The 26260-nt window shown below is 37.5% G+C and overlaps 1 long non-coding RNA gene across 1 annotated transcript in view; it reads right to left on the bottom strand.

Moving 5' to 3' along the window:
- Positions 1-26260, bottom strand: part of LOC138684661 (uncharacterized) — a 49044-nt gene that overhangs the window by 2776 nt on the left and 20008 nt on the right. Inside the window, exon 3 of the long non-coding RNA XR_011323889.1 lies at positions 18319-18452. This is a non-coding gene — a long non-coding RNA (uncharacterized lncRNA). The remainder of the gene's footprint in view (positions 1-18318; positions 18453-26260) is intronic.

Here is a 26260-nt window from a genome sequence, read left to right as displayed (position 1 = left end):
TATAAGTTTTTTAATAACTTTTTTCTTTTTCTTTTAAAAGGCACTTCAGATGTAAGAGAGGTCATGAGAAGACCTTGAGCTTTTTTTTTTAAATATATGATTCTGCACATATGTCCTCGTTTCCTATGAAGCACAGTAGAGGCTTTCAATTAACACGCTCCTCGTCTTGGGATCTGGTCCATGGCAATCATGAGCCATTTTTCAGCCATTCCACCTTATGAATTGTGTGTCAGCTGCTTTGATGAGGTATGTGTTGCCAAAGTATGACCAGAATTTTATCTATCCTCAAAGTACAGAAAGTGTCTCAATCGCACTTGGTATATAGACCTCAGATTCAATTAAGATGGGCTTCACTCTTTCTTGAAATCTACAGAAGTTGTATAAAGGCAGGTAAAGAATAAACCCACTTCTAGCTGAAGAATGTGAGGTAAAAATGGAGGGAAGGTTACAGGAAAATGAATGAAAACTGCTTTCCAAATGAGAAATCATTGGTAAAAAGACTGTGGGAATGTATAACCCAAATCTTACAAGGAAGCTGGAGCCAGTGTAGTGCTGTTAAAGCACCATGAAATAGACATTTCAGTTTTTCCTAAAATGAGAAATCTTCATAGAATCATTTAGGTTGGAAAGTACCCTTAAGATCATTGAGTCCAACCGTTAACCTAACACTGGCAAGTCCACCACTAAACCGTGTCCCGAAGCACCACATCTACACATCTTTTAAATACCTCCAGGGATGGTGACTCAAATACTTCTCTGGGCACCTTGTTCCAATGCTTGACAACCCTTTCAGTGAAGAAATTTTTCCTAATATCCAATCTAAACCTCCCCTGCCGCAACTTGAGGCCATTCCCTCTCATCCTATCACTAGTTAATAAAAGAGACCAGCACCCACCTCACTACACCCTCCTTTCAGGTAGTTGTAGAGAGTGATAAGGTCTCCCCTCAGCCTCCTTTTCTCCAGACTAAACAACTCCAGTTCCCTCAGCCATTCCTCATAAGACTTGTGCTCCAGGCCCCTCACCAACTTGGTTGCCCTTCTCTGGACACACTCCAGCAACTCAATGTCTTTCCCGTAGTGAGGGGCCCAAAACTGAACACAGTACTTGAGGTGCGGCCTCACCAGTGCCCAGTACAGGGGACGATCACTGCCCTGCTCCTGCTGGCCACACTATTTCTGATACAAGCCAGGATGCCGTTGGCTACCTGGGCACACTGCTAGCTCACATTCAGCTGGCTGTCAACCAGCACCCCCAGGTCCTTTTCTGCCAGGCAGCTTTCCAGCCACTCTTCCCCAAGCCTGTAGCGCTGCATGGGGTTGTTGTGACCCAAGTGCAGGACCCGGCACTCGGCCTTGTTGAACCTCGTACAGTTGGCCTTGGCCCATTGATCCAGCCTGTCCAGATCCCTCTGTAGAGCCTTCCTACCCTCCAGCAGATCAACCCTCCCTCCCAATTCGGTGTTGTTGGCAAACTTACTGAGGGTGCACTGGGTCCCCTCATCCAGATCATTAATAAAGATATTAAACAGAACTGGCCCCAGTACTGAGCCCAGGGGAACACCACTTGTGACTGGCTGCCAACTGCATTTAACTCCATTCACCACAACTTTTTGGGCCTGGCCATCCAGCCATTTTTTTACCCAGCGAAGCATACACCTGTCGTAGCCATGAGCAGCAAATTTCTCCAGGAGGATGCTGTGGGAAACAGCATCAAAGGCTTTACTAAAGTCTAGGTAGACAACATGCACAGCCTTTCCCTTGTCCACTACATGGCTCACCTTGCAATAGAAGGAGATCAGGTCAGTCAAGCAGGACCTGCCCTTCATAAACCCATGCTGACTGGGCCTGATCTCCTGAGGTCCCTAAAGGAGTAATTTGTTCCTTTAATGCCCTTCCTCTATAACAATTGAAAACAGGGCATTAGACCTAAAAACATTAATGGGACTTCTGCTTTTTAACTAGATATGCATTTTAGCCTCTTAAATGTCTTTTTACTCCCATCCAATGAGGATAAACAAACCCAGCCATGCTCTCTGCAGTATTTGCTTATGTCTCACTCTAAAAATTAAAAAAAAAATAAATCCATGCCCCAAAAAACCAAAAACCTTTTAGCATTTTGATTTTTTTCAAGAGTTGAAGCTCTATTATGAAAATCTTTAGCTTAGGACTCCTTTCTCAGACGTTATTTCAAGGGATTCTCAGTACTTCCATAGTCTGCTCTGAGATAGCCTTATGGCTATTCCTCCTTTTCAAGCTTCTGGACTCATGACTGCCTGATCCTCAAAGCTATCTGGCTGACTGGAAGGCAAATGCTGTATTTCCCTTGAATGCTGATTTACCCTTTCATGAGAGACACAGATATCCACAGTCCTTTAGGTTGCATTGGATATGCCAGCCTCAGACACATAAAAAGATACAACAGACCACGAATATTTTATTAAATGTCATGGTTCATGCTACACCCTTTTTAGAGAAACAAGATCTAGTCTATGCCAGGACAAAGCCAATTTTGGCATCTTTTTTTAGGACATTACTTGGTTTCTATGAAGGTTTTCATCTGCTGTTCATTTACATACCCTAAAGTGAACTTCATTTTCCTTCATTGTGTTTACCTGAACAAATGGTGAAAGAATTTTGGAGATACGGAAGAAACAAAAAGAGCAGGACTCTTACACAAAGGGATCAAATGTATCTGCTCTCCAACAGATTTCAGTGGTATTTAGTCTATTTGAGTAGCTTTTGTTACCTTTTTTTTTTTTTTTTAATATCACTCTTGCCTTGTCATTGTTTGGACATCTAGAAAAAAAAAGGCAGGGATTCAAAAACACATCAGTCGTACCTGAGAAGTAAGTCTGATGCATTCTACAATTGATCCTGTGTGAGTGATCAGTATGTGCTCAATAGCCACTTTCTGGATGGGTCTTGCAATGTTTTCTTACAGTATTTTTATTAAAAGGAACAGATGGGAGGCAACAAGAAATCCTTCTGTGGCACAAATATGTTGGTATCAGCATCCTGTCCTCTGCAAAAGGACATTCTGCAAACTCCATTCTCTCTCTCTGTACTTCGTATTTGGATGTTAAAGCTTTCTGAACACTGATATTTATCTCCTCTGGGACCATTAAATGAAAGCATTTCATACAATTTTGCATTTGTTGTAGCTGATGTGTCAAACCAAGTGTAAACTGATGAACATCTCTTACATTTTCAGTACTTCTAATGAAATGGCATAATTTAATTTTAGAAGAGAAGAGCTAGCATGAAAACAACATAGTTGGAAGCAATCTCTTTGTTGAATAAGAAGTCTGTTTTCATAAGTTTACAAGAGCAAATAATGGAACACTAACACCAAGAAAAAAGTCCAATGTCATGTTTAAGTCAGCAGGTGCAAGATATCAATATTAAAAGGTTTCTTCCTTTATTCTTGCCACGGATCTGAAGTAGTTAAATTGTTACATTAACCAACGTCAATAAATTGTCCTGCACTTCAGTAGATAAAAAATATTCCACAATGCCTCCTGTTGTGAATTCTTATAACTATGAATTCAAAATTTTAATTCCAAAACTTCACAATTTCCTCTTAGGCACAGGCTGTTTTAATAAACAGAACAGTAAAACACACACATTTGTTTTATTATTTGTGATAAATGACTATCAAAGAAGCAACGGGAGGCTAACTGAAACTGAGGTCAATTTCTTTAAAATTACTACTGAATATTCACACCAAACATCTTGCAGCATGTACTGAGCTCTCAAAAGTGTAACAATAAAGTTCTCCCATTGTCACTCCTGTAGCAAATAATTTTTGGGGTATTGAACTCACTTGAAAAACAACAGTTTATCTTTTAAAATAATTACACTTTTTAGTACTTTAAGATGAAGCAGCATTGCTAATAGCTGCTTCTTACCATTGCTTTATTTAAGTAAACAGAAAACTAAAATAAACGTCAGATGTGAATAGGCTTTCTTTTTGGCAGCTTCTGTTCAGGTGTGGAGGTAGTTGGTTACAGACTTCAGATAGCCACTCCAGCTATCAGAGCCAGAAAAGAAACATAGACGGGGCCAACTATGATCCCAATAATGAATAATTTTATATGAGGAGAAACTAAATATTGGGATTCCTCTTTCTGGAAATAAATGAACTGAGAAGCAATATGATACTGTAAAATCACAGTTGGCTCAGGGATTGCCTCTGATATCATAACTCACTATTACTCATAATATGAGAAGTTGGAAGCACACAATGATCCTCTTACCATAATTAAGGCATGCATTTAACGGAAAAGGGACATATATTTTCATACAGCTTGTAGTGTGGAACTCAGTACCACAGAATGTGTTAGAAGGAAAACATAAAAAAGGGTTCAAAGAGGGAGACTGGAAAAATTATACTTAAAGTTATTGATGCTTTTGAACAAAATGATCCAGCAGCATTCTCTGGTTCAGAAGTCCTCATATTGAGGCATCGTAGAAGCTAGAAATATGTTACAGTGGGGAAGGCCTGAATATTAAACTTCTCCCCAGACATCTGCTTCTCGTCGCTGTTAAAGGAAATGTACTGGTGTAGGTAGGCTTTTGGTCTTATCTGGCAGGAAGGGTAAAACATGGTCACACTTAGTGCCATGCACGAGGAAGTTGAAAACTGCATGCTATTTTCCTGGCATAGGAATGTGTTTTAAGATGGTTAAGAATTTATTCTTCATAGGAACCGAAGCATTTTCAGCTTTTCTTGTGACAGGAGGGAGTAAAACAAGTTTAACAGAAAAGATTTTGCCCTTTGTTAGGCAATTTGTGTTGTTAATCATTATCTTCTCTAAAAATGAGACAGCAGCTGCATCAGAGAAATTTTGCTTCTTAAGCCCCCCAAGTCAATTATTAGTTCCTCAAGAAGCCATTCATATAACCAATTTCTGTTCCAAGAACACAAAAACCAATGCAAATTTATTCATACACGTCTTTTCATGTTGTAAACACTTGAGGAAGGGCAGTGATGATACATGAGTTTTAAACTGCTTTTTGTATCAGTTCTGTGTTTTTCTTTGCCCAACGATAGAATTTCATTATATTATAATAAAGCTTTAGTGCTGCTACAACTTGTTCCTGCTGTAATTTGCTTGTTTCACTTTTGCTTCTTCTTTTAAGAATTCACTTTTTAAGAGTGTCAAAGAAGCAATTTTTAAGTCTAGACAGCATAAGCCAAATACATGGTGAAGGAAAAGGCTTTCAGCCAGCAGGAAAACTGTGTGTGACTGATTAGCCTCATTGAGAGGTGGGCTATAGAGTGAAAATATAGTGCTGTTGTCTGGTGCAAGACAGCTACACCAGAAAAATCATGGGGAAAAAAAACCCGGACATTTTTCAGGCAACCTGCAACATTTATAAAATATGCCTGATCACACTGCATTATTATTAATATCTTCTTGCACCCATGGAACAAAAGGAAATTTGTACAAAAATGTCTCAGCATGGCATGATTAAAGGTTTCGATGGTTTGGACTTTTTTATCAACTAGTGAGCTTTAGGACTATTGGGACTTCAGCAGAATCACGATTCCAAGTCAAACAAGGGGACTCCAAAATAACACCATACAAGGTTGTGTAAGCACCTATAACATATGGCTAAGAGACCCTCTAGCATTGTGTGTGTGGTCATTAAGCAGGCTGTGATCACCGTGACTGCACTGGCAAAACAGGGACTGGTCACATCCTCCTTCATCAGAATACCCCTTACCACTTCCCTGATACTTTTTAGGGTATGTATTTATATCTTATACCATTGGATAAGTATTTATATCTTAGGTGAAATACTCAATGAAAATGAGTATTCAACTTCTGTAGAAGTTGTTGGTACTGGTGTTTCATTATCAGGAATTCAATGTTCAGTGGCCTCAGAATTCCACAGTCATTTGCACATTTGCTGAAAAGCTGATTAGCACCTAATTTTGAACACACAACCATCTCTCAACATCACATTGGTTTGTCAGATTCAGAGGGATAAAATTTGAATTAAGTGGCTAAAGTTGTGGCTCCTGTCTTTAATATATAGCCACGGCCTTTTTTTGCAAGATATCAGCTAATCAATGATGGAATCAGAGAGTCAGGGGAGCTCAAGTCAATAAAAATGCTGAAAGAAGAAAGTCTTAAAGCATTGGGCAAAATGCTTAATTCCATAAAGGCCAATAAGAAAACAAGCCTCCAGATTTTGTATTACTTAATGTTATTAAACTTATGCAACTCAAAACAGAGAACTGAAGTTTTATAAACCAAATATATACATTTTCATGTTTCTAAAAGGTAATTTTGTCTGTCTTCCTAAGTGCACTTCCATTTGCCCCTTTATATCAATTAAAGCTAAACCCAGGTAGCAGAACAGCAAGTATTTTCAAAAGCCTATGTTTCAAAGTGAGTGGCTGGTGAGACTGTAAAACAAAATGCAATGTTAGTTACTAGCTCATCCCTCACAAGACTGCTCATGAGCACCACTTTTTTTCCAGTTGCCAAAATATAAGTAAATCTCACAATCAACATAGTTAGCTATTACCACAATATCTGAGCACTTCTGGTATGACTGTATGTACCTCACTTAGTACATATGTCTCGCATTGAGATACTTATCTTCAGCAGTAACTACAGATTCCTTTTGAGTTTATGAGTTTCTTCATTTGATATGTAAGCACAAAGATGGCTCCAGGTAAGGCTTAATTTGAAATACAGCACTATCATATTTTTTTTATTTTGCCTTTGCTGCATGTCAAAGTTTTGTTATGTAAAAGATACTGACAAAATTACCAGCAGATAACTTAGCCTTACTTCTTTTTTCCTGGAGGAGAGGTGATGGGGAGGATTCTGCACTGCTTATACAAAGTCCAGCTTCTGCATATTCACTGCAAATCTCCTGTTGCAATGTTTTGGCTGGAGAAAACTTGAAAGCAAACCAGATGAATTATAGGCAAGGCCACAGAGAGCATGCCTTGGAATGAAGCCAAGCTGCCACAAAGGACTGGACTGTTTCCTCTAACCCATTTTTATATAGTTTGCATAATTTAAAACTAAACAACAACAACAAAAAAACCCAAACAAAAAAAAAAAAACAAGAAAATTTGCAGCAGAAATTGATTGTATGTGGAGATTTAAGCAGGAAAAGCAACCTGGCACCCTGCAATAGTAAGAAGATAATTCAAAATAAGTATTGCTGTTAAAGACAATGCAGCACCCTGCAGCAACATCCTGTAGGAGGCAAAAATTGAGAATATGCATGGAAGTACAGGAATAAAGGTAAAAACAAAGTGTGATAAATTTAACAAGGACTAAACAAATAAAGTTTACCATGGGAGGCAGATGGACAGGAAGCCAAAAATTATTATGAAGTACATCGTTGGAACCCCCCACCAAATTATAACAATGTAATTACAAATTCATAGGAGAACTATAGCCTTTTTTTCCAGCTGCCCAGGTTCCTCTTATCAATCATGTCAATTACTTTATTTATGAAGTCACTCTACCATGCATGATCACTAAGCTTGATCAGAGCTGCTCCTTATTACTGAGTCACTAAAATCACTCAAAAGAAAAATTTCATTTAACAGGAACTGATTGTGTTTCTTTGCTGTACACTCAAGAAGGAGAACATCATCTCAACAACAACCAATTTAGGAGGAGAGAAGGAAAACTGTTGAAAGGAGGCATTATTTAACTTATAAATAGTTAAACCCATAGTTTGGCTAACATCAGTCTAACAAAATTCATCTGTCTGCCATCAACTTCCAGTTTTGCATTAGTGTTATGTGATGATTGCTAGAATTGGCACAAAAACAAATGAAATTAATATTTTACCCGAAAGTTAAATTAGAGAGGGATGATTTTAGGTGTTACATAATATTTGCTCAGTGCTCCAACTGTGTCATTTGGATTTTAAAATTGCACACCTACACTTAATTCTTTCCTAGTCTTCTGTCCATTTTTAATGATGTTTATTTCATTTTGGTAATGCTTTCCTCTGCAAGAAATGTTACTCAGGAAGCACAGCATGTGTGTAAAAAAACCTGCAACAATAAAACGTGCATCTACCTTAAACCATGAGTCCCAAAGTATCAAATGTTAAAATAGTCTCATATACTAAAGAGAAAAGGACATTTTAATTGTGTATGAAAGTTTAGAATAAACTGCATGACTAGTGTAAGCAATACATTAAAAGCAGATTACAAAGTGTTATTATCAGGTTCTCCTTTTGTAGAAGACAGATAAGTGCGGTAAGTCCTCAGCCACAGACGCCCTTGTTCATCCTGCTTAACTTAAGGCACTTAACTGAAACACCCTGTTAAGAACGCACTTGTCTGTGGCTTCTTTTATAATCAATGGTGAGAGCCCAACATCTCCAGAGTGAGATTTTGTCCAATTAAAGATTTGAATCATCCTCTGAAGGCACCTGTTCCTTTTCATTGACTAGCGTGACTAAGCTTCTAACTTAGATGCCTCAGTTAAGTGCTTAAAGTTAAGTAGGATGAATCTAGGTGGTAAAAGATCACAGAAAACTTTTCCACTGTGTTTCGTACACCAAGTGCAAGAATAATTCTGTTCATATTACCAATGCTCCTAGGAAGACATAAGCTTCATCCTCCTGCAAAGATGTTTGCAGGAACATCTGTTAACCCTCTTGTGGTGGGTTGACCTTGGCTAGCAGCTGGGCACCTACCCAGCCTCTCACTCACTCACCTTCCCCAAACAGGGCAGGGGGAGAAAATAACATGAAAAGGCTCATGGGTGAAGATAAAGATAGGAAGATTGCTTAACCAATTACTGTCACGAGCAAAAAAAACTTGACTTGGGGAAAATTAATGTAATTTATTGCCAACTAGACAGTCCTGGCTGCTCCTCATGGAGGCCACTCCTACAGCCCCCAGCTACCCGTACCTTGGCATACAAATCCAATACACCTCCTTTTCCCAAGCAAACACAAATATATTTTGTGACCCATGATGAGGTTGTAGATAAAAACTTTGTATTATTCTAGAACAGAAATAAGAGTCAGGTGTAAGACTTTTTTCATTAATTTTCTCACTGATAGTTCAGTTTATTGTTAAAGTAAGAGTTTTCATTCTTGCTGGTGGGACTTTTTAGTTCTGGATGAAATAACTATCTAATTTCCCCAAAGGACAGCTCTCAGGATGTAGCACTGAGCTGAGGGTATTCTCTGTGCTGTTAAACAGGCAATTACTTTCATCCTATGCTTCCAGAAGTGACGAGCCTGTTTCCTTCAAAAGGCAGTTCAGATGCTCCAGGGATCCAGTCAGATGTGGATACTGAACCACAACTCCACCAAAAGCTATTATGTTGCATGTATGGGTGTTTTTGCCTACAGAAATACTAACTTTAATCTGGACTGTGTCTGATGTCTAGGGAAGAAGGAGGTGCTGTATAATCTTTTGCATCTGTAGATAGAAAGTGCAAATAAGTTGACTGAAAAATGTTTTAGGAAACGACCTGAAATGTCTCAGGTAACTCAGTTTATACAAGGGAAAAACAGACCATGTAAACTCTTCTCCAAGAGAAAGTACACAGCTATACAGGTAAAGTGTGAGCAAATAAGTACCTAGTCTACAAATAGCACCACTGATTTTGCTGTTCATTTCTTTTGGCTTTTTTTTGAACATTTGGGTAGAGGCTTGTAAACAAGTCCCTTGCTCCTCCCTCCTACTAAAAAAAAAAAAAATCTGTCCAGCATTTCTGCTGTTTCTACAGACCACTGGTTCCTCTCAAGTCTTCTGGAAGAATCTAAAACTCGACATCTTTCTTGCTGCTGAGCTGGACAAACTCTACGTTATTTACCTAGTGCCTCTCAGATTACATGGTCCTTCTGAAGTTTCACAGGGCTCATTTTGTTACAGAAAACATCTCTGAAGATGTCTAACCTATATACCCTGAAGCTCAGACCATCTTTAAAAGCGATTATGAAAAACCTTACACTCTTAAACTTATCACGCTGCCATACTGACAAGAGGAACTGACTTTTCTTTGCATTTGTGTCCTAACTCAGGGAGGGCTGTGTTCTTGAAGAGTGAGGTGAGACTGATGGAGTCTAATTTCAACAACACTGATAGTTTAATTTACGCCTAGTTGTTACATATTATTTAATTAATGCAGCATAATCCAAGAAATACTTCTAGGAAAGACCCTGTTCTTATTTTACATGCAAAGTTTTTTATGATCCTTAGCTTATTACAAAGAGATTCCTCTTCTAAGAGGAATTAATGCAGATGCAAATGCATGGATTTCATAGAATTAGTAAACACTCTTCTTAATTGTTGCACTACAGTAATGACTAAACCTCTTTTGCAAGAGCTAGATGCTATCAAGTGCCTTAGCTGAAAGACTTGGCTGGTAAGCTGCTTTTAGGTGTGGAAGTGTATGGTATATTCTTAAGACTTGGAACTCACAGAAACAATGGGAAAGTACATACCAGGTGAACATGACTATACGACTAAGTAAACTGCAGCTCTGGTGCTCTGACTGATACCTCTTTCAGAGCAGTCCTTGATTCTGCTAGTTTTTACCAGACGCAATGGGAGTTGCTGAGACCTTTTCCTTTCTGAAAACATTGTTCAACTCTGAATTCTTTACAGGTCATAGATGGGATGATGAAGACTTTCTGCCTAGCTAGTCCACTGATTCTTTGACTATCACCATCAGCTACATTGACATGAAGTTCTTGACAAAATGGTCTGATTTTATTCCTTTCTGAAAGTTTATGTTAAACATCAGTTTCTTACTGCATTTCTCTGCTATAGCTCTTTTGTGCGATTTTTCAGCATCCAGCAGAAATCATTAGGTACATACTTAATGGTGATCCAAAGGAGCTTTCTTCACACATACTCACTCCAACTACCAGGTCTTTGAAGCACCAGATACTGGGACAGAAAACAGAACTATCTGGCATGCATTTCACAAGCCTGTGTACCACCAGAGAGAGAAAAATATACATGCCAGAGCTCACTCCAAGGCTCATCCTCTGCCAGCTGGGCTTGTAAACAGGTTACAGACTTCTTGAATAAATAGTGTTGAGAAAATCTGTGAACCAAATGTCCAAATAACCTGAGGGTCAGTTTGATCAATGACCAAAAATAAGCTCTGAAGCTCTGTTCTCAGCTGAAAGATTATACGAAACAATTTTCCTATGGCTTTAGCCACCTGTGAGCCTCGAATAAACTCCTGTTAATCCACTGACTGAGACAGAGTAAAATCAGATTTATTAATGTTGTTCCTCAAAAAACAGCTGATGAAAACAGTTGGCAACTGACTGCATCACCCAAAAGCTGTGACAACTTCTTCTGAATTAATCAGTCACTAATCAGTTGTTGAAATAAGACTGTATAGAATGTGCTTTTGTAGGTATGCTCAACCAGTGAAAACTATTTTGAGGGCTCTTTTATTATTTCAGAATATTAGCAAGGAGAAAGGAAACAAGATGCATTCTACAAACCTTGATTCCATGACAGCAAGAGTCTTGCTGGATTATTTCTTAACCTTAGTTACCTAAAGAAAAATAATTTTATATATCATTGTCACAGAAAAAAAAAAAAAAGGAGAAAAGAATCCCCACAAAAAAAACCCTCAACGTAAATAGGGTGAAATCAAAGTGCCAAAAGAAAAAGAACAGTGAGAAAAACTACATATAAAACCCAGGTCTTGTAATTTAATGGACTCTGGGTTATTCCTCATGTTGTCAGAAGCAACAAAAATGAACTGATTAACAACAGGGATTGTTGTCTGATTTATGCTTCTCAGGTGGGGAAGAGCAGACAGACTGAAACCACATGCTACCTCAAAAGAAATGACTAGCACTCAGAATTTCACTGGTCTATGATTAGGATCCACGTAGGCAGATATTCTGAAGAGAAACCATGTTTGTCCTCCAAGAAAGAAGGGTCATTACTTTGGAAAGCTGAGTCTCAATCTTGTCCTCCTGGCTTGGTTTTAGTTTCCAAATTAAAACCCTAATAAGAGAAAATGTATTTTCCTCTTGGATGTCAGAGTGCTGAAATTTCCCACTGTCATACAAAATACTCTTTTCTGCAACCTAAAGTCAGAGTAAGGTAACAATTATATGCTACAGTGACTCATTTTCTTGAGGGCAGGATGCTAGGCAATAGTGAACCCAATGCTTCTTGAAGTAACTTGTATTTTGTGCCTCAAGACATATTGCTGAACGAACAGTGGTTTCCGTCTTTGTTGCCTTCTGACAGGGTAACAATTCTATATTTGACATTCCACTATTTAAAAAAAAAGAATTCAGCTTTATCAAGCCAAGGTGTTTTTGTCCCTCAGCCTTTGCTATCCATGACTGTATTTGCTCTAAGTGTTTTAATTGGTACATGAGAGTTTTAAGACCAAATTGAAAAAAAAAAAATCAGAACCAACCAACTTCTTAGATCTCAGGTGTTGTGGTTTTCATGCATGTATGCTTGGGGTTTTTTTTAAATGTAATTTCTGAGTTGTAGAATCTTAGAAAGCTTTTCTAAAAAGCAAGAAATTCAGGAAGAGGCTCTCAGAAGAAAACAAGACAAAATCAGCTATGTTAGAATGAGAAGTTAAGCAGATTCCACATAATGTATCAGAGCACCTGGGTTTGTGCTTAGAGCATCTCTAGCTGTGGTAGCAACAATCTTCACAAAGCACTACATCATCTTAGGAAAAACACTACTGCTCTGAAAAGTCAAATTAGCTCTAAACAAGCAGGCTAGTTAGGCCTTGAGCCTACATAGATTTCCTAGATAGGATATCCCTGATAAAGTGGGGGGGGGGGGGGGGGGAGGGAGAATCTCTGAAAGACTGGAAAACTCTCATTTTCCCAGAAATATGGAAGGTGCTTTGGATGACATTATTGTCTAAATAATAATGTCAAGTCAAAGGAGAGGTTAGAGTGACTACAAACATCTGAGGTTCATTTTAGCCTACATATAAATGTGATTTTGTGTTACAACACAGCTTATACCTAGACAGATCAATGTTACCATCTTGTTCTTCTCCAAAATGCAGTTATTACCCTGAAGAAAATCATAACTTTTCAAACTAATAAAATGCTGGTATTCTTGGCAAAGGCGCATATATTTAGTCCTGTAAGTATTTTAATCAACTTGCATTCTCAGAACTTTTTTCTGCATCATCATTCAGATTTTGTGATCTCCCCAGAACAAGATTTGCTCCTGCGCCGATATTGTTCAAACCCAATAATGTTACCATCTTTGAACAGAGAGACTAACAGCCTTAGATCACAGATCAGTTTGTTCTTTTGCTGCTGAACAGGAACTCACCACAGAGATCCACCATTCCAGATTCTCTCATATCAATTCTCAAGGTCAAAAATGAAGAGAGAGGAAGTTTGTTTAATTATTGCTCAGCTTCTCTGGCATTATGCAAAAGTGCTGAATTGTAAATGACAACCGATTTGGTGATGTTTGCATATGAGAAAAAAATCATTCTGGGAAATCAGATTATGAATATTATTGATCCCAAGGTCCCTAGGATGTGTCAGTGTTAAAATCACAGAGCAGTGAGCTGAATTTGACATGCAATATTTTTCTATTCTATCTTTTCCCAGCAGATGAGCCTTTTCCCTGTTTACTAAAAAATCTCAATATCTGCAACACCCTTTCCTGCGTGTGGTATAAGCATCTCATTATAATGTGACATTCAGGTCTTCCCTCAGAAAGAAATAACAACCCATGCAATTTTAAGGACAAGTGTAAATGTCAATCATGCAAGAATTTGGCAAATAGCTTTACATCCTGGAAATTTTTAGTGATAAAAGGTAAGAGGAACCACTGAGAGACACTCTCAGCAGACTGTCTTGAGTGTATCATGTCTATTCAAGCAGGTGCAGGAAGGTGTTCTCTTCAGTGCCCATCCAGGAACAGCTGGGGAAAACATGGATGATTTGAAGTTACACATATAGTGAAAACATATCATGCTGCTTCCTGAAGCAATAATCATTCGGCTTATCCTATACTCATTTACACTGCAAAATTGATTGGTCTAATGTTAAAACTCTTGTCAAATCACTATCATCATAATTGTATTTTCTCTCCACAAAACTGCATGCAAAGTATATTTCAAAGGTTCAGTGGAGATAGTCTGTGACTGCCACAAACAAAAATGAGAACATCAGACACCAACAGAAAATACGAGACCACCTCTAGCTACTTTGTCTTGTTGCTGTTTTTCAAGAATTATGCTGGCAATATGACAAAATAAAAAGCAGAGCAGAGAATAAAAAAACCTTGGTCTTTACACTTGCAAGCTTTTGAACTAAATGCTTTCCCACTCTTTTTTAGCACATAGTCACAAAGGCTACCTCTTTATTTTTCCTGATGACAGTGAAAGAACATCTTATTTCAATCAGGACATGCAAAATAAAAGAAGGGAGGTTAGTTAACATGGAAGAAAATTTCAAAGAAAGGCAAAAAGTATTGCTACAGGTTCTGGGGCAGTCTGAATTCGGTAATAAAAGAGAATTAGAGTCACAAACTCCAGGTAAAGAAAATGTAGTTACTTATGGGGCTTTCATTGCTGAATGTAGACAGTGGATAACAGCCCCAGCTCCCAACATAATTATTTTGTAAATATTTTTAATATGAGCTGTGTAGAGTAGGGTTATTCATGGCTGATGCAGAAGATGCAGAAGTGTTCTCAGATTTTGGGAGAAAGCTAGTTTTCAGTTTTGTATTTCAGGTCATGCAAAGGTGGTTATGGGTGCCCAAAACAAAGAGCATTGTATAATCTAAACTCTCAGATTAATCTAGCACATCTAACTGCTATCTAGCTTTATATTCTGGAAAAACCCTTCATAAACACTTTTAAATAGCTGATAAAAGACAATTCAAACTGGAAGTAATTGAGCTTAAACTTTAAGGAGGTATGTCTTCAGAAAGTGTTACCTTATATCTTCTTCCAAAAAAATGTTTATTCAACCAATTCCAGACATGCAATTCTATACATAGACATCAAATAATTTCACATTATTAATCATACAATATATTGTGTTAATTTGTCAAATATATTTTTGATGCTTCAGATACCACTTGTCAAGAATATTAGAGATTATTTTTTTTTCAGTATTGGGCAGCCACTAGGGTAAAAACAAACAAACAAACAAAAAAGCCAGTTAAAAGAAATGATAACTTCTCAGATTAACAAACCGTCCACCCTGGAGATCTTAATCGTGACAGATTTCCTCTGTTCTATGCAAGTACTGCACTTAAGCATCCATAGATCATCTCCAGACTTCATTAGATCAAGTAAAAGCCAAAGTATGTAGGCAAACAGAAATCTTTTCCCTTGATATAATTGACCTTAAGATTATCTCAGAAGTGTGTGGAACACCTGTCTCCTCAGTCTTAAGTCATAACTTTTCCAGCAGAACTGTGTTTGCACTCTATGCAATCTGTGGCACAGGGGTCTAGCAGTCTGTAGCCCATGCCCCAGTTTTGTATGGTGCAGTTATGTGGCCTTGGCTCAGCTTTACTGAAAAATTGTTGAGCCGTGAGAGAGGATACAGGCTAAAGCCAAGATTTTCTTCTTGAGAAAAAGAAAAATGAAGACAGAAGTGAAATTGTTGAAACGCTAGTAGCAACTCTGGGACTCAGAGAAAGATACTGATATGAAAAGGTGTGAAATGCTGAAAAGAAGCAACAAGTCAAAAAATGGTAACTCAAAACCATGAAGAACCAGCCTATTCCAAGGACCAAGGAAGGTCTGACACTTTCCCACCTGAATAATGATTGTCTGGGCAGCAGAAACACATCAGATGCCTGTACTGGAGATGCTGAGCATACTCATTTTTAGTCTAGTTATTCCTAGCTACCTGCTCTGTGTATTTAGCCAATGAATAATTGCTGTGTATTTATAAACTCTGTGTAGTACTACTATAGAGCCTCTGCACATGGTGAATGGTGTCCACATTAAAGGGATGCAATAAATGAAGGGTTACATTTGTGTGATAACTTGAATGTTCAGTGAATATAGTGACATACCTAGAAAAAGTACACTGGCTTCTGGAAGAAAAAAGCTGCTTTTTGTGTTAACAAATAGCGACAAAGTCAGGACATTAATATTATATGTAATGAAAATACTAATTTTACACTCTAAACCTTGGTCTCTAAGCAGTTCATTTTAAGTCTGTATATTGATACACTATATCCATGAGTTGTAAGAATTTAACTGACTTATATAAATTTCGTAAGAAAGTCCTGTAATATTTAAAATAAAAATAGACAAAAAACCCCAACCCAAACCCAACACAACTCTGACTGTGTATCAGGTTACACAAAACTAAACTCCTACAGAGCAAGTATTTGGAATTTACAAATATCAACTAATCCCCTTTCAGGGACCCTCCAACAAGAATTCAGTAAGACATAAATTGGTTTAATCCAGGATTGGTTTTCTTCTCAGGTCATTTTGAAACAGAGGGATGCCAAATAAGTATACGGTATCTGAGTGAAGATTCCCTGCATGTTTCAGAAGCCATTGTTAATATAGCATAATATAATTTTCTAACAGCTGCTACTCATTAGTCTGAACTCAATCTAGTGTCTTTGGGGCAGGAGGCTGTAGAGTCCCGAACATAGTCCTCTCTGCTACCTAATCATTAGAAAATGTAATGGAAGGCATGTAGGTGCATCTGTCACCTATTCCAGTATTTGAACTAGTCTTTACAGATTTTTGAAACTCATGTAGATGGAAAAGGGCTTTTTTTTCCACTACCTTTCTATGTAAAGCTGTCCATATATTGTCCACTACTAAAGCCAGCAGTGTTAGAAAAACACCATGAGATTCCCAGATAGAACATGGGCCTTTGTTAGCAACTGCTTTCAGGTAGAATAGGAATGCATTGCTGGTATTTTTGATACCATGACCTAAGGTCTGAAAGCTGGAAGGAAAGTGCTCAATTTTAATGAAACAATATCTTCTTCATCTCTATTTATGCTTATGTTTAAGAAAGAGAAACAAGCAAACAAAGAAACGTATTAAAGAGGTTGATAATTTGCCTGGTCAGATAGCAACAATTTTATCATCATTTTTTTAAATGCAGGAACAAAGCTGTTGAATTCTGAGACTTTTCTTCCTCCCAAAGGAATATGCCAAATAAGCATCTTTTTTTTCTGGCGTAAGTTTACGAACAGCTATAATCTCTACACAGATATTATAAAGTTTGTTTCTTTGACATTTATCAATCCACAGTGACCAGACAGGGCCAGAACACCGAGTACGTGGCTCCTGGACCAGCCTTGGCCTGTATGTTTTTTATCTTCACCTTGGGCCCAGGAGGGTGCCATTATTTTGGTACTTTCATTTCCATACTAGGATCATTCGTCGTTTTAAGCACTGCCTGTTATTCTTTCTCAGAAATTAAGTCTTGCAGCTAGACCCTCAGAACCATCACCAGTTTCCTTTTTTCCCCAAGATTCCTAGGGACAAATATACTAGTCCCCTAGTTTCAATTGCAAATTCCTAGCTTCTTGTCTCAAAGACAGACAGTCTTTGAAGTTGAACACACACCCAGAATAGGAAGATTTGGGAGAGGAAAAAAAAAAAAAAATCACTTTGTGATCTATAATGCATTTCTCTTCATTAGATTCCTCCCCATTCCTAAGTACCCTGAGTCTTGGTGAGGTTGCCTTAGGTCAGAATCTACTCAGGGCAGTTTCTTCCCTCTTTAAGAGAACAGAATGAAGTTTAATGACTCTCTAAATTCACTGCTGCAAAGTCTCCTAAGACTTTTTTTAAGACCAGACAGAATATCCAGTCCATCGTCGACTTTTTTTTTTTTTTCCATTGAGTATAAATTGAGGACAACTGAAGCTTTTCACAAGCCACTTAAAAGGTACAATCTAGCCTTTTAAAATTGCTCCAGTCCTGCCTATTTCATAAGTCTCTGTGTACTAGCGGCTGTTGATCTACTGAACATTTTAAAATGTAATTAGTATGAAGAATATGCCTATTTCGGGGGGGGGGGGGGAAGCAGTATTTTTTATTATGAGCCTCCAGGGCTTTGCTGGAAATCTATGGCTTCTTTGATACTGTCAAATCAAAATCTTTTCATTTCATGTACAGCAATATTAAAAAAAAATAATTATTTAAATGACAGCCTGAGCTCTCCAGCAGCACTGATCTAAAATTTATATCATGGATTAGGTTATGTTCTGTTTTTGTGAAGGATGGAGTAGACCAATCTGTCTAGGCTGAGAAATCATAAGCTACGTTAAAAAAATACAGCAATCTTTTTTTTTTTGTGAACAAATGGAAAAATGAAGGAAAACAAACCTATTCTTACTCGGAGAAAAAGTTGCTAGATGAAATTCATACACACAGTACTCAGCATTCACATTTACAGAGTCATAACTTCACGTGGCATCATCACTCTTCAATCACCAGGGTGGGAAAATGCTTACCAGAAACTATAAGTAGGAAAAAGACAGAAGGAAAATATTATATCAGCTTCTGTGTGCATGGTGGGGAACATGGAAACATAATAACAGTTATGAAAAATATGTTTGCCTTGAAGCTAAAAGAGACCAGAATTCATCATTATTGGGTTTTCCACATGTGGCTGTGTTTCTTGGTAAACAAAATTTATCTACCATTATTTCATACCCTTTTGCTGAGATTACTTTTTCAAAGCTGTGTTACCATACATAGGCAGCTTTTTTTGCATGCTTTACTTTATACCCCTAACTCTATATTCAGTCACTGTTGCACAATACGTCAGAAATTTAGGTCTTCAGGAAGGAACCACCTGTTACAACAGCAACATGCCAAGACCCAAAACTGCAGGACAGTAACTCTATTTACATGCTTATATTAACATTTAGGTGCCTGAAAAAAGCCCATTTAAAAAAAAATGCTGAATACCTACAATTCCCTTCTAAAATGCAGTACAAATAGAGAGCATTAACTAGTCTCTGTGGAGAAGGTATCCTTAAGAGGAATGTGTTCTTGAATCATATTGCTTAAATATGGAACTATTCCTGCCACACCATAAACAGAAGGGTGCAAGGCTGTATGTGATATGTTACGATACAGTAAAACATACAACGTACAGCTGGCAGTAGTCCTAGCTAATTTATTTTGACTGAGTTGTACCCATGCAACAAAGGTTATAACTTGAACAATAACCAGCTGAAGCATAAGAAGACACATTCATGTAAGAACATAAACCAAAAAAATCTATTTTCTAAAGTTAGCCACAAGTTGTCCTTTTCAATCCTCCCAACATTTGCTTGTATTTGAATTCACATGACACACAAGTCCAGCACTGCAAACAGAGAAATATGATCAGTAACAACTATAGAGCACATCTGGCCTTAAGGATTCAGAAGACACTGGTCACGTTGACTTTAGGTCATTTAAGACTAGCAGATTCATAAACCCTATTATATTCCACAAGCTTACAACTATGTATTCAGAATCTGAATCAATTAGGTATTCAGATATTGGCAAATAGGAGATTATGAAATCTATTTGCTTAATTTTCATCATTGTCATTTAGTGAGGAAATGACTCAAATCCTGTTCAAAGTACTGGGAAAACTCTCACTGATATAATGTAAAACCATATCCTTGCCTCATTAAAGAACTTCTCATTTAAAAGCTCTACAGCTAGCAAGTTGTCTGCTGTTGTACTGCTCCTTCTGGGACATGTGGAAGGAGTTTGTATGCATCTATTTTGCTCAAATTTACTTTCTTCCCTCTTCCATTTCCATTCCAAACCTGGAAACCTCTTATTAAAAATATCCAGAGGAAGGATGCACTATATTCTGTTAATACTCCTTTCAGTGGAGCACAAGCATAACCTCTCCCAAAACATAGAATGCCTGAAGAGATGTGCATGATAAGATACTTCTGTACCCAAGACTGACTATTATTGTTAATACCTTAAGGGCTGCTCAGACCTTTCTCTGCTCTTGCCCACCACACTGTGTATTCAATGCTCATGTAAAAGGTAGCTCTCCTTTTCATCCCTTCAAGATTTGCTTAGGTCATAAAGACTAAAAGATTACCTGTCAAGTTATATATCTACTTTCGCTAACCTTTACATGTAACTTGGGTGCTCTGTGAAGACCTGCCTCTACAGTTAGTAGTCTCCCAAATACCATTTTGAAGGCCCTACATTTTCTTCTATTTTTGATATAAGAGGCCGTATGAAAACCGACTTGATGCCCCTCCGGTGTATTTATTGTTACAGATCTCTTGGTAAAGAATATCCAGCAGCAGAACTTGATAAATATTTTGTAAAAGAATATGAGATATTACAAGGTATATGGTTATACAAGTTGTAAAAGGAAATGCACAGATAGATAAGGCTGTTTTCACATTAATTAACATTTGAACTCTGGTCATGTCATTTAAAGCATCCCAGTAGTTTAGCATGGTAATTTAAAATTGATTGAAGCTATACTTTTAGAAATTGGTAACAGTACCATTGCAACAATAATTTTTTAAAATTTCAATACAATTTAAAATTCAGAGTTCTATAACAAAGATTTTAGTTTTGCCTATATTAATTTTCTTAATTAAAATTGGGCCTTATTTTTCAATTGAAAAAATTAGTCTTTTTTGAGTAGATAAGACAGTAGGTGAACAGCTGTACAGAAAGTATACATGTGATGGGCCTTGAAAAACCACAAAACTGTTTTCAAGGTCTCCCTCAGCTCATAATGTAGACAAAACTAGACTGCTTTCACATGGACTGTGAAGAAATGCTTTATGAATCAAATCACTAGTGTTTTATGAAGTAAAGTACTTTATGAAGGAGTCAAATGTGAAAGTACTACATGCATAAAACCACATTATTTCACAGATGCAAGAGGATTCAAGAATTGCGTATTATGGTCATGTGTATCGAGTGTGGAGAACTATTTAATGATGTAAATTTAGATCTTATTAACTCACTAGGGAAGGTAACAATGCGAGAAATTAACGTGGATATTGTTCTGAGCATCTCTTTCAGTAATTCAGAATAAAATCAGTCATTACTGTATTAACCTATCTTTACAATGGAAATTGCTCCAAAAAAGTCAACAAACATTAAAACATTTCTTAAACAATGTTACAATTCATAACGCTAACCTGACTATAGAGATACCTCAGCAATTGTTAATAAAACAGAACAATGCTATTAAAGAATTATAAAACAGCCCCCCAAAATGTATTACCTGTCTGTTGATTTAAAAAAATTAAAAAGAAGAAAAAAAATCTAGAATTTTAAGAATACATTGACATAAGAAATAATTTCCTTCTGTGACAAATCTGCCATGTTCCTAGCATGCTAATGATTTCCAGAATGTGGACTTTGGAGGGAACGAATGTCACAGAACCACAGGAACACGCGAAGTAAAACCAATGCTTTGTCATAGAGACTAGGAAAATCAAAGAGTCCCCCAGGAAAGTGCTAGTCATAAGACTGATATTATCTAAATTAAGCCATCAAGAAGAAAGGTATCTTCAAGCTTATTGTGGAGTCTTGATTGTGTTAAATATACCTGAATTTTAAGACGCAGTATGTATGCACATACGTTCTTTCTGCTCCAGCCTCCCCGTATGAGGACTGATGTCGCAGCACCGACCCAGAGTGAAGACAGATGCAGGGTAGGATAGATATTTTTAAACCAAGCTCAGCACTATCCACAGCCACTTGATATTTTTTACTGAGAATACAGCAACATTAAGCAACCAAGATGGATCAGCATTATTGAATATAGCAACCTTTAGGCAAATGAGATGTATCAGCATTATTTTCTTACTGGCCCTACATTCAGAGTGATTCTCTTGAAGGGCATAAGCTTGAGGGTCTTTTGCAGTGTTGTGAGACAGTGAGCAAAGCTGTTCATAATATCCAGTTTGTAGATGGCCCTGCAAGCGTATTGTGGAAATACACTTGATGTTTCCATCACTCCAGTGATGACAGGAACATCCACTACAGTGAAACAATGAAGATGTATTAGTGAGTACTCTCTCACGGCTATTCCCAAAGCCTTTTAGAAGATTTGTGAATAATCCCAAAAGGGTAGCTCAGAATTCTGTGAAGCATATAGGTGACACAGTATGCTTAATGAGCAGATAACTGCAGGTAGTCTAACTTAACAGCTTCTGGTCCAGTTCTAGAAACACTTTACCAATACAAATTTTGCCATGGTTCATACAGGACCACGATTTCTCCTCCCAAAACAACATGCTAGAGAACAACAGGCAGACTACATTGACACAATAGAGAATTTATCTAAATGTATTTTAAAAGGGACTCAATTCACTGTTACATTGTGCTTTATCAGTGGCCTGCTCAGACAGAAAGGCAATGCTGCAGCAGAGTTATATCAGAGCTGCATCGGAGTTAAATCAGAAATAACACTAGTTTCAATGTAATTACTGCTCATTTAGAATAAGGTAACTAAATTTAAGAGTCTTTGCTGCTAAAGATCTTTATTATTATATGATAACTTCCACAGAGGAAATGTAACAACTTCAGATGATCAGTCTAGGGGTTTTTAAGTAATGCAAGTAAAAATAGGCTTCCTTCTCATCGGGGACAGTTACTTGTGCTTGTGGATGAGACAGAGTAAAGGATCCAGGGCTGTCAAGCAATGACAGTTTGAATGAAAGATTTCAAAGAAACAGGAGTGTGGAAAAATGTCTCGGGGACACAGAAAAGTAAGAAGATATTTAAGAAACAACTGCAAAATAAAAGCTTCTCCTGCCAAATGAGTGAAACTTGTCAAGTCTACTAGATCCCTTAATTAACTGGGAACATGAAAGAAGCTCTCTTTGAGGGATTCAAGCTTACAGGCATCATGGCTAGTTCCTTTTGCAGAGAATATAAAATTAACAATGCATTTATTAAGCTCATAAAGCAACTTGGATGAGCTGAAAATATATATGACTAATCAGGCAAGAAATTATTCTTAATGTGGAAACAGTGTCTTTCAAACTGGGGGGAAGGAAGGGTTAAAAAGAGCTGGCAAAATTCACGTTTTTAATATACTGGAGGGTGAAAAAGGACCCAGACTTTGTCATACCCCCCCCCCCGCCCCCAATCCCTTTCTTTCAAAATTTGCAGGTCTATACTATCTTTAACAGATTTTTGTAAACATTTTTAATAGGAATCAAAAACCCAGGAAGCTCATTCATAACAAAATAAACCTAACAGTTCTGCAGATTATTTAACTCTCTCCTAACAGTTCAATGCTGTTCCACACAGCATTGAGTTGGAAAACAATGACAGAATTAAACACAGTTCTAGCATCATTATTTTGTAATCTGTTGCAATTTGAGGGGATTATGGTGGATAAACACATACAAACAAAAAAGCACAGCTCCCTCACTAGGACATTTCTTTCTCCTGTGTTATCCTATGCACCTGATACAGGCTGCTGGCCAAAAAAATTGTGGGTTTAAAAAAAAAAAAAAAAGTGAGCAGCAATTCCACTTGCCATGATGTTGCCAACCCATTTGTGCCCTTGAAAAAAATCCCCAATTTCCAGAGTTCACATTTTCAGCACTTTCTGAAAAATGGACTTCTTTTAAACCATTGATCTGAACACCTAAACTGCTAATCCAATCAAAATTATTAAACTTGAAAAATTCAATTCTCAGTGAGTGAAGGATTGAAAAGTAAGCCCTTCCTCAAATGAGATGTTTCTCCCAGTAGCAAACGCACAAGTAATCCTTAGTGCATTGCTGTTCCTTAGATGAACAAATGACAATATCAATGTGAGCGAGGACTGCAAGAACAGATTCAATCAAGGACAGGGGGTGTGTGATAGCAAGGTTTGTTTTGCTCTTTGCATGTCTTTCCTTTTTTTTTTCTCATTTAAGTCCAGTTCCCATACACAACTGTTAAATGTTAACTGAAATATAATTACTAAAGCAAATGTTGCTCTGGGTCCTCCAGTCACCAAAAAAAAAAAACCAACCCAAGCCAAAAAACCAAACCAAATTTGGAAGTCAAGGCTGATATTTTAATGTAAAATTTTCTTTTAAACTATACTGTAGAGACCAATATTACCCTTACAAGCAAAGAAATTGGACTATAAACAATTTCAGTGGGGCACTTCAGTGAACAGAAAATATATTTGTAGTGTCTGATGAATCTGTTCATTAATAGTCTCTTAGCTGAGCGAAAAAGATGCAGGCAATTGCTAGACTTGCAAAAAAAATGGTTTCACTCCCATCTTAACATTAAAGGCTTTGTGAAGGCACACACTCTGTATTTGTGTGTTTTAAAGACCTACAACTGAAATCTATTTTTCTCTCATCCATGAAGCAGAGCATGTTAAGTCATTACAGGGCACTTAAAGTCTAGGTGTTGGAAACTTCATCGGTTTTTCTAATCCCTCTGTTGTTTCCAAACTGAAGGAAAGAGCTTAGAGAGCATGTAAAGGCCAGACAAGAGCAACACACTTTGAATTAAGTCAAATAAGATGTTATGAGTAGCAAGCCAGAAAAGAAGGGACACCAATCCAGGAGGCCATGCTAAGTGTTTGAGTAGCCCTTCAACTTCAGTGCACTTCTCAGTGCTCATAGATATTACATACAAATAAACTGCATCAGTATATTAGCAAATAAAAACCTATGCAACAGCTAATGCTCCTGAGAATGGCTATAATCCTCTTCAAAACTTCTAGTGCTGGTGGAAAGTGAGACAGCAATTGGCTTACATGGAGAATTAAAACTTTGAATATCAGTAGGTTGGTTTGGTTTTGCATAAGCCCTGCATTCACATTTGGATCTGATCCAACCCAGCCAGGCAGATAGGTGGGATTAACTCAGGCAGAGTTTTCCTTCTACTACTACTGTATTACTGCTGGGGGTTTACTAAATTTCACGTCTACTCTGCAGTAGATAGAGGATGAACACCACACACACCCCACACACATTCCTGTGCTGGCTCACTCACTAACATTGCTTCTAATTCACCTATTTCTACACCTGGACAGCAGAAGCCATTAAAGAGCAATTAAACACAGCAGCTCCTGATCTGAACTTCTTTTGAAGCTTAAACTCCTAGAAGCAGCAAATCTAGTAAGAAGTTCAATAAAATACAGATGAAATAATGTTAATTATTTAAACTTAGGGTATTTAGGCAAACATATGAAATTTTCACTGCGCTTGGTAACTGGACACAGTCACTTCCAAATGAACAAGTGAGGAGAATCTCACTTTGTAAACTCGGAAGACTCATTAAATAAAATGTGCATAAACTGCATTAGTAGATGAAGTCTTTATAGTAAGGAAAAACTGCCTGATCTTCTAGTTTGGGGAGATTTGGGGAGTTCTATGTCTTTATGTATTATAGGATTTTGATGTGGTATTTGTAGCTTTAAATTGCATTATCATTTATCAGTCAAGGAACTGCTTTACTGTCCTAATGATATGCCAAAAAAGGGAACACATGAATCCCATCATTTACGTGAAGGGATGGTTGTCATAATTCCCTGCTTAAGGTTCTCTCTCTGCTTTTTCTCAGGAATTTCTCTGCTAAAGACAACTTGACCCTGAGCAATGTTTCATGGGAATTTTCCAGTTTATTTTCTATCAGAAAATGTTGTACCTTTAAAAAAGTCCCTTAGCTTCATAGTAAAGCAGCTCATGCAGGATAAAGTAACCCTTATCCTGCAGATAGATGTCATGCCACCAACTGTGTGTTGCTTCTGTTGCCCCAGGGATTGCCCCTGTGTGCAGGGAATTCCTGGGTAAGTTGGTAAGCTGGGCTTTCAGTGGCTCTGTACACCACATAGACTGCAACAGCTGAAGCAAGTCTTGACATCTTTGGCTTGTGAAACAGTGCTACCTCCTGTATGGGCTAGAATGACAAAGAATGGTTTCTGCTTTGGCAGAAACTCTCAGTCCTTCACTATGGCTCACGTTGTTTTGTTTTCTTCCTTCCTTCAAGCACACCCAATATACTCTGTATTTTTATTTTAGTCTAAAGGGGAATTTTAGAGGATGTCTTTGTTAAAATAGAACCACATAACCCCTATTCGGTGCTTAAAGATCTGAAACTGAGAAATGGGCATAGGGATTGATATAATGTATCACCAATATAAAGGCAAGAGCAGAGAGATTTGGAAGAAGATTCAAGAATTGTTCAAAGATATATGCCTGCACTCCACAAGAAAACTTCAGACATAGCGAAGGACAAAGGCAAATGGACAGAACTTGAATACACAGAAAACCTCTTATAGCCTCATTAACTGAAAACATAAAGAATT

Source organism: Haliaeetus albicilla, chromosome 3 (genome assembly GCF_947461875.1).
Source record: "Haliaeetus albicilla chromosome 3, bHalAlb1.1, whole genome shotgun sequence".
NCBI lineage: Eukaryota > Metazoa > Chordata > Aves > Accipitriformes > Accipitridae > Haliaeetus > Haliaeetus albicilla.
The sequence above is the reverse complement of the archived record's forward strand: the minus strand, read 5'-3'. Positions and strand labels throughout refer to the sequence as shown.